General features: G+C 38.2%; 1 long non-coding RNA gene across 1 annotated transcript; it reads left to right on the top strand.

The window, feature by feature from the left end:
* The first annotated feature begins 1319 nt into the window (after positions 1 to 1319).
* Positions 1320 to 2080, top strand: LOC114563796 (uncharacterized). The gene is made up of 2 exons (XR_003693685.1): positions 1320 to 1518; positions 1960 to 2080. It is a non-coding gene; the product is annotated as an uncharacterized LOC114563796 (long non-coding RNA).
* The last annotated feature ends 7957 nt before the right edge of the window (positions 2081 to 10037 follow it).

Genomic DNA, 10037 nt, shown 5'->3' on the forward strand with positions numbered 1-10037 from the left:
GATTTAGCTTGTGTTTAGCAGAACTCTATTTGTATGTGTTAAGAATTTTGCTGTAAATATCTCTTATCATTCATTGATTTAACATATATTGGTTAAAAGTGTTTCTGTTAAGCCTCTGCTCATACATTTACTAGAATAAACTGGCGATTAGATTATAGACTGTTGAATGTTGTTCAAGAACACACAGGATTGCCACAGTAGATAACTAATGTGGGCCAATGAATGATGAATACTGTAGCTTGTACTGCATGGCAGTGACAGTGGAAAATCCACAGACGATTAGGTAGACCAGGGGTCGGCAACCTTTTTGATATGAAGTGCCCTTTTCAAAATTTCTTGTTTATTAGTGTGCCATGTTAACATTAATTTTTTTTATGACATCACATCAAAATGTAATATCCAGGGAATCTGTAATAATCAGGACCTTGTAATTATTATTATTATTGTATATTATTATTATGGAAACATGGTTTTAGTATGCAGTCTTGATTGGTGGAAAATGGGCTGACAAAAATATCACTGTCAAAGAGCCTGAAGTGAAAAGTTGTGGAAAAGCCCAGCTTTAATGATGAATGGACTGATAAGCAGGTCCTGTATGTCTCATTTTCAATGAAACGATGCTGTGGCAAAATAATAATAACACAACCAGCATCATTATCAAGAATGAAGAACACGACCATAACGATTGCGTCATTCACGTGCATATTAAGTAGCCACATGTATTTGTTTTGGTCTAATAATGCATCCATATTTACCGCTCCAGCGGAGAGGATGGTTTCTTCAGACAGCTTAAGTTTATAAGAATTTGTCCAAATTTCAAGATTCCCTGCAAACTAAGAAAAATAGACTACAAACCGACAGCTTTTCTTTTAGCTTGTTTTGTAAAAATTAGCTATTTGCAGTGTAGAGCTGTGTTTGCGTAAAACAGTGCGGTGGACAAGAGTGGACTGAGCAGACAGAGCAGATTGAAATATCACTTTCTTAAGGTGGCCGAGAAGGGTCACAACACATACAAACGCCACAACAACTGCATATTCAGAAAACACCTCAAAATTCAGCAAAACACATGCAAACGCCGCCACAACAACTGCATATACAGAAAACACCTCCAAATTCAGAAAACACATACAAACGCCACAACAACTACATATTCTGAAAACACCTCCAAATTCAGAAAACACATACAAACGCCACAACAACTACATATTCAGAAAACACCTCCAAATTCAGAAAACACACACAAACGCCAAAACAACTACATATTCAGAAAACACCTACAAACGCCACAACAACTACATATTCAGAAAACACCACCAAATTCTGAAAACAACTTCGTCAAATTCATATCACGTAAGCTGCAAATATTCACAGCACAAGTAAATAGGGAAACGAACTGCAAGCTGCAAAGACGACAACGGAAATGTTTCCAGGGGGGCCATAATCAGTGACGGACCCGCATCCATCCGGGGTGCAAAATTACGAATCCAACTATGGCCACGGCGAAATAATAATTTAAATGTAAGTATCTTTAGTGTGTCGTACATGTGTTATCACCGTTAATGTTTTACATCAATGTAATGCTTAACGCTTCAATGCTGGTAAAAATTGCTATAGTAATTAGGTAGATACACCCGAGCTAACGTTAAGCTATCGTTAACAGTAGGCTGTTAGCTAGCTAGGTTGCTGTCTTTTTGTACCATTTGCGTTTTTAAAGTTTGTCCGGTGGCATTTTCATCTCTTTTATATAACGTTAGCCGAGATTTTGAAATGTGTGTTTATCAGTTGTAGCTGCATGATTTAAGGTAACGCTGCACCTTATTTACTTCACTATCAACGTTACATGAAGGCTAAAATATATGAGTAGTATCCCATGTAACAAGTATAATGTTGCATATAACGTTACGTTATGGAATTCATAATGGTAAACATATTTTTCATGTGTTTGCTGTCTTTTAACAGGGACAAACGGAGGTGGTCGCTGATGATGGGAAAGCAAAAGACAAGCAGGGAGACAGAGGCCAAAGAGAGATGTCGAATAGCTAGATTATTTGCCATTCTGAAAATAAATGCATTAACTTAACTGGTTTGTCTTTGTCATTTCGTTTTTGGGTGTGTATATAATATAAACGTTTTTCAATTTCTATTTCTAACTGAATAATTATATTCAGATGGTACCTGTTTCAATAACTTGTGAGGTATATAAGCTCTAAAAAGACATTAACGAAACGTGTATCGTTATTATAACATTTATTCAAACATTACTAAACTGTACACAAGTATATTCAACATGAAGCGGCGACCAGACTCAGTAGCTGATGATGGGGTTGCTTCAAGACTGCAGACAGAAGGAGAAAGCTTTAGGTTAGTCCAGTAGTTATCCAACCTGTCCTGGTAAGATTAGAATTGTATCACAAATATATTTAAGCATACTGCATATCATACTGCCTGTGGTAAGTCATTAGCTGGTAGTGTTTACCTTGTAGATGCTGATCATATTTTGCACTGCATTTGTTTGAAAGCTAGAAGCTACTGGACATGGGCTAATGTTAAATACATTTAGTAAACTACGAGCTAATGTATACTTCTACTGTAAGGATAATGCAATTAAGATTAATGCAATTGCAAACATAAACTCTCACAATTTTTTTTTAATTTTCTGACATGGGATAAATAAGAGAAAACAACTATTGCTTACATTAAAGCCTAACAGTGTCGGTAACGTTACCTACCTTAGCACGTTGCGGCAAAGTTGCCGACAGATTATTCTCCTCCTGCAAGCAGACTGACGCTGATTCATATTCTTCATTTCAACAAAAACATTGAACAGCACAGTTCACAGTTCCACATCCATGTCGTCCAGTGTTTTGAAATGCAGCGCGGAAGTGAAGGTGGCGAAACACTTTCAATGACGCAAGCACGAAATGACGTGCACTTGCTAGCCTGTTCCAATGTACATGTTATCCGAATGCTCAGGAGGAGTCTGACCTAGCCTCTGAAGGATCCTTGACAATGAGAAACGGCAGATAGCGAGAAGACAACCTGATGGATGCGGGTCCGTCACTGATTATGGCCCCCCTGGAAACATTTCCGTTGTCGTCTTTGCAGCTTGCAGTTCGTTTCCCTATTTACTCGTGCTGTGAATATTTGCAGCGTTCGTGATGTGAAATTGACGAAGTTGTTTTCTGAATTTGTTTGTGTTTTCTGAATATGTAGTTGTTGTGGCGTTTGTATGTGTTTTCTGAATATGTAGTTGTTGTGGCGTTTGTATGTGTTTTCTGAATTTGGAGGTGTTTTCTGAATATGCAGTTGTTGTGGCGGCGTTTGCATGTGTTTTGCTGAATTTGGAGGTGTTTTCTGAATATGCAGTTGTTGTGGCGTTTGTATGTGTTGTGACCCTTCTCGGCCACCGTACTTTCTACATGTTGATGCCAGTCTACACAGGTGAGTGAACTGATAAGTATTTACTTTTAACTAACGAAGGTTTAATTGTAGCCGCCTTACAGTAACAAGACTAGCGTTAGTTCATCTGCCCCAGCGGCCGTTGGTAATCCTCTTTGTATTGTTCCCAGTCAGAGATATGAGTCAATCAAACTACCGTAAATAACAGGTCGCGCACAGGCGCCGATTTATGTTTTCCTCCGTGGGTGCTCACACGCGCACACAGTTAAAAAAAAAAAAGTAGTCAACAATGTTTGCATTTCAGAACCTTAGGAAATGGACAGCGGCCGACACAAACACACATGCCGTAAAGTAAGCTAGCTTTCAACTCAGGACAGCGCCACTTCTCACAGATAGGATTGGAGATGAGAAGTTTAATCAGCTTCGTGGGAAATTATAAATCAATGCCACCGACATGACCAATCACACTATGACAGACGCTCCACTTAGCACCACCTGCAATGTTTAATATTAAATTAATATAAAAATGAATTGGCACATGTGGGTGCTCAGTATTTTTCGTGGGAGCACCCACGGTATCGGCACCTATGAGGTCGGCAACTGTGAACGTTGTAATTTGGCATGTGGATGGGAGAGTGCTTCAGCATTTCAACCATGATTTCAACACATCAATAACTCTCTTGCACACATATTGCCAGCGTGCCATTGGTTAAGGTCCCGCGTGCCCATGGTGGCACGCGTGCCTAAGGTTGCCGACCCCTGAGGTAGACGATTGATTTTAACAGTGTTTTTAACAAGCCAGCCACAAATCCTCTGTGTGTGTTATTTTTACAGCTATATTTGTTGTAATATAACTTACTTTTTAAATAATTACAACATTACACAACATTTTTGTAATTAAAAGAAGGACCTGACATCTAGAGGGTGGTGATGTGTCAGTGGATATGACACATGCCTTGGGAGACCTGGGTTCGATTCCCACTGCAATACATCAACCAATGTGTCCCTGAGCAAGACACTTAACCCCTAGTTGCTCCAAAGGCGTGTGACTGCTGACAATTAGCAACTGTAAGTCGCTTTGGATAAAAGCATCAGCTAAATGACATGCAATGTAATGTAGAGGGTGTAAATATGTTTTAGATTCAACACTATATTCAGAATGGAGTTTTTAAGGGTCCACGTTTTTGTATACACCTTATTTCATAAATTTATTAACATTTATTCAGTCCAAGTAAGGAGTTGTTTTGTTTTCTTTGTATGTAATTCACCACATCCCTAATTTTTTTCTTGTTAAGTGTAGAATCTCTGCCTCATTTGGTTTCCTAAGTAAAATATACTGTAGCTCCAGAAGTACCTTAGACTTTGTAGAATCACAGCTTGACGCTCCTCCTATTATGTCATGTAAGACTTAACTCACAATGAAGTCTTTATTTACCATTCTTACACTCAAATCAAGTGTTTACAGGGATCCTGAAGAGGATGCCGCTGAGCTTAAACATTCTTCACAAGGATATAACTCATTAACAGCTCCCAACCTTCTAACACTGTTCCGGTCAAACATGACCGACATACACATTCCCTGTACCATAAATATGGCATTTTTCATCAGATTGCCTCAAGACCTTATGATATCCTTCACAAAAGGCATTTGAACACATACAATTCATTGTGACTACTTTCTTTGAATTTTGAATGATTTATTCAACTTGGTCACTTAGTTTACAGTCAAAAATGACTGCCATAGGAAATGAATGTGAAAGAGTATAATTTTCATCCAGGAGATTTAAGACATCTCCATACACACACTCTTATAACTTTCCTTGCCATTTGTGCGTGTGAACCACCAATGTTCGCACACACATGCATGCATGCACACACAGAAACACACACACACACACACACACACACATAGTTCATGTTGTCAGTTGATGTTGTCATGTTGCCACTTGTACATGTGAACCACCAATGTTCGCACACACATGCATGCACACACACACACACACACACACACACACACACACACACACACACACACACACACACACACACACACACACACACACACACACACACACACACACACATGTTATAGATGTTAATGTTCTAATAAGGTTCTTTTTACAATAAATGTTCTATTAAAAATACCTTTTGTCATTTTTATTGGTATTTATGTTAAAATAAGAGCAGTTAAAATAATAGCAGTTAAAACTGTCTGGTCAAATTTGACCGCGAACAGTAAATTAAGGGGGGTAGCAACAAACAGTGTTTAAAGGTTAAGTACTTTTTCCAAACAGTGTTGCAGATAGACACACTTTAACTTCATCTTTTCATACCTTGCTCTTTTTGTCAAACATTTCACTTAAAATTCCCCTGTTGATAGCCTTTCTTGCAGCAGACATTGTAGCAGGGAAAGCACAGGTGTAACTAATTACATTAGTGATGGCTCTATTCATATTAGGTGCATTACTATGGCCCGGGAACTGGAATGCCTAAATGGAATGAAGCTATTTTTTCAGTTATTTATTACATCGGTGTTTGACAAGTCAAAATGTATGTTGTGCTGCTGAGAAATGTCTATTACAGTTTTTCTTGATTGCTTTGATGCAGCAGTCAACTCAAACTCCACATTTTTCAAAACAGTTAACACGCGGGCCAAAACAGTGGCACTCATGGTCAAAATGACACATTTTGTTTGCAAAAGGCTCTAACCGTGCCAAAACATTTAAAATATGCAACAAAAGCAAATTTTGCATTCAAACAACACAACTTGCAAACAAGTGTATGAGCTCTTCCAATCAACCATTACACAGTGGACAACAAAATACACCACTCAGTGCGAATCAGTGCACCATTGTTTGTCATTGTAGCCTAGTACTGTACGTAGCTTTCGTGCCAGTGCCATTTGTTGTCAAATTTGCCTTCTTGCTAAGAATTGGATCCAGAATCAGAAATGCTTTGATGCAAATTTTATTGATTCCATTTATTCTTATTTTCAAACTGTGGCTAAAAACTGAAATACTGTAAATATTACACAAAATACATGTAAACCAAAATAAAATCTACTAGAGCATAAGAAATTAAGAAAATAAAAATAAAATTTATTACATAAACATCTATTACTGTAGAGTATAAGAAATAACCACTATTGATACTCAATCGCTTCTGTCTTGACGAGGGGGCCACATGGCCTAACCCTGCTGACTGATTGCTAATTGAAGATTTGTGTCAAGGAGTGTCAAACAGGTGCTTCAGTGATTTCATACTGATGTAGGTAGTTTCTAATAGTTAGGAACAGATGGTTTCTGTTTGGTTACCATAGCTAAAACAATGGAGTTTGGACTGCTTGAATGACATCCGTGTTAACTGTTCTGCAAAAGCGTGGGGAAAATGTGTCAATCCAATGAGAAAGGGTTAACACATTTGCAAGAGGTGTCTTCTGCTCTGCTGAGACAGTGATGATGAAAACCAAGTGGATCCCAGTTTCTTTAAGCAGGTCAAAGCAATCAAGAATAACTGTATGTCCAGACACTCACACAAACACTCACATCTGTCACTACATCACCTTATCCACTCAGTTTGGTTTTACATGGAAAGTCCTGAAATTGTAAACATCTCAGGCCTGGCAGCCTGCGGCCCATCCCTGTGAGAAGAAAGAGTGAAAGGTGAACATGTAAAGTACAAAATTAACAATATTAATGTGTGTATACGTTCAAAAGTTGTTTTAGTCGTGCAACAGAAAACTCTGGGCCCTGTAGAAAGGCATTTTCTATGGGCCCCTCCCTGCATCCACAGCTATTCATTCTAGCATCTTTTTACTCAGTCCCCCCAATCCGACACCCCTGCAGATAGTCTAGCTGGCTGTCTGGATTTACCCTGCAGAGATCTGAGAAAAGGTTAACCATAGTCCTCATGAATCGACCGGAGTTTAAAATGCCAACACAAAGGAAGCCCAAGGCAATGGATATCCGGCCTAAATTAGTGAAATCCGAGTGAAATTTATAAAATAAAAAGTGGAAGAAGTGGGACGTCAAGGATATAGACTATCATCCAATCGACTTCACTCTTGGCGGGTGAATTGCTGAGGACCAGAGGAAATGCAATGTTGAGCGCGAGAGCTTGAGACCGGAAATATTACATTGTAACAAACTCAAACATTTCAAGCATCAGTGATGTAACTTTTGGAATCAATGCTTTTGTTCCTGGAAATAGCCTGGTCCCAAATAGCTAGCTGTTAGCAAATGATGCGTATACCCTATCATTGCTAGGGGACGCAACTAGGCTATGTCCAAGGAAGTGCATCAAGTGGGAAGTTGTTTGGATGAGCCTTCTCGAGAGAGCTGCAAATCTATTATCGGTAACATTAGCCCTGTTTGGTTAGACATCTCTTTTCTTCTTTCTTGTTATCAAAAGATCATGGCTTAATTACTGGAGGTTGTAGTAGGGATCCTGGGACATGTAAGAAACCACCAACTGAAGCTGAAGCAGATGACAAAGGCTGAGAGGGAGGGAGAGTGAATACAACAAAAGATCAAAAGACTGATAGTAACACAGCATGTTAGTATCTGAGGGCCAATACCGGCTGCAATACCGGAGGCCAAGCAATCATCTGTTCCAGCAGGCACGTTTTAAATGGGCACTGCACTAGTTTCCTAAATGACAAGTAGTAGTTTAAGTTGAAGCTCAGTGATAAGACCTCAAATAAGATACATATTGGTATAAGAACTACAAAACCTGAAGTAACTCATTTATAAACAAAAAGAAAATCAACCTCTGCCATATTCACAATGAATTAATATTAATTAATTATTTAAAATGCTTTATATTGTAGCAGCATGATAAGTCTTCATTCTGAGAAAAATATAAGCTACAGGTTTTCTGACAGAACAGAAATCTTTGATATCAAAGATTGTTGCAGCACATTTTGTCTCCTCAGATTCAGAGGCTTTGACAAGACCCCTTAGTGTTGGTGAATGCTTAAAAAATGTATTGCAATGAATTCCTTAACAGGGGGAGATACTGAGATACTGTATGTAAATTGTTGATGTTGCTGTGAGAATAATAGAACACATACAATTTTAGTTCCCACACATCCATTGTTGCGGTTTTACTGTAGGCAGAAAAGGAGACACATGAATTCAACTGATCTGAATAAAGTCTCCTATAAACGTATTTCTTCAAAAACAGATGTGTCTATATCACAAAGATCTTGTATATTTGTGTTCTTATGCACACATTTATATAATTATATATTTGAATAAAAATATGTAAAACATACCTGCATTTCCACACACCAGACTGCACTATAAAGCAGTGTCGAGTAGCAGAGACAAGCTGCTGCATACCTATTGCCTTATTTAGTAGAGTAAAATAATAGTTTAATACAACCATGATGAATAATTGAACAACCTTAGGCTTTATGTGCTCGACACATTATTATTTCAGCTCTGAATCTGTGATTAGTTTAACAAGTAGAATCTGAAAAGGATGAGGTCTGAACATCCCCTCTTTTTTTTCCATTTACAAAACATCATAATGTAGAATTTATAATGAAGTTTTAAGGAACATTTCAGATCATAGATTGCAAAACCAGCTAAATTCACCGGACATCTTCCTGCTGCTCTTCTATGTCAAGTTATACTTGAAGCAAAAAATACACCCTCAGATACTAACATGCTGTGTTACTATCAGTCTTTTGATCTTTTGTTGTATTCACTCTCTCTCCCTCTCAGCGTTTGTCATCTGCTTCAGCTTCAGTTGGTGGTTTCTTACATTTCCCAGGATCCCTACTACAACCTCCAGTAATTAAACCATGAACTTTTGATAACAAGAAAGACAAAAAGAGATGTCTAACCAAACAGGGCTAATGTCACGATAATAGATTTGCACATTATCGTCATAGGCTGCCACCTGTGTTTTTAATCTTTTACCTACTTTTGAGGTTTCATAGATATTTGTCTGGGAACAATCCTTATTAATGAGTTTTGGATCATTGATCATAACTTCCGAAGTATAACCAAAAAGGAATAAGTAATCTAGTAATCTCAAAGGTGGTTGTTTGATGGCTGTTGCCTGGTTGCATGCACATTTGTAAGGACAAGGAGCATCTGGAAGCTAAGAGCACAATTCCCAAAGCAACTGTAATGTTTAAGGAAGAATTGAGATTAAAAACATATCCATGCAGTGTAGTAGACTTTTTGCCAGCTGAGATTTAGTCTGGTTCTTGTCAGAACAGCAACAAAAGGACAGCTGTCTCACTGTAAAACTTGGTATCCTCGCTCAATAAGTTAGCTCAACTTTTTGTAATGTAACTCAAGTGAAACTGCTCATTTCCTTTGTGCCTTTAGCATGCTGTCCGCACTCACTCACTATTTCTGAAAAAAAATGCTCCAAATAACAGAGTTGTTTATCTAGTTATCTGCAGCCATAAACTGTGGATTGGGGAGGTCAAGAAAGCTATTTTTGTTTAGTCTAACTAACGGAACAGATGGTTACCTAAAGTCAGCTACTAGGCCGCCTCTTCTCCAATGTTCATGCTCGGTGTTACAGTGTGAATAGTTCATTGACCTATTTTTGTATAGCAAGACAGAGACAACAACACACATTGACACTTTATTAAAGCTCAACTGTTATAATCCGCA

Source organism: Perca flavescens, chromosome 2 (genome assembly GCF_004354835.1).
Source record: "Perca flavescens isolate YP-PL-M2 chromosome 2, PFLA_1.0, whole genome shotgun sequence".
Lineage (NCBI taxonomy): Eukaryota > Metazoa > Chordata > Actinopteri > Perciformes > Percidae > Perca > Perca flavescens.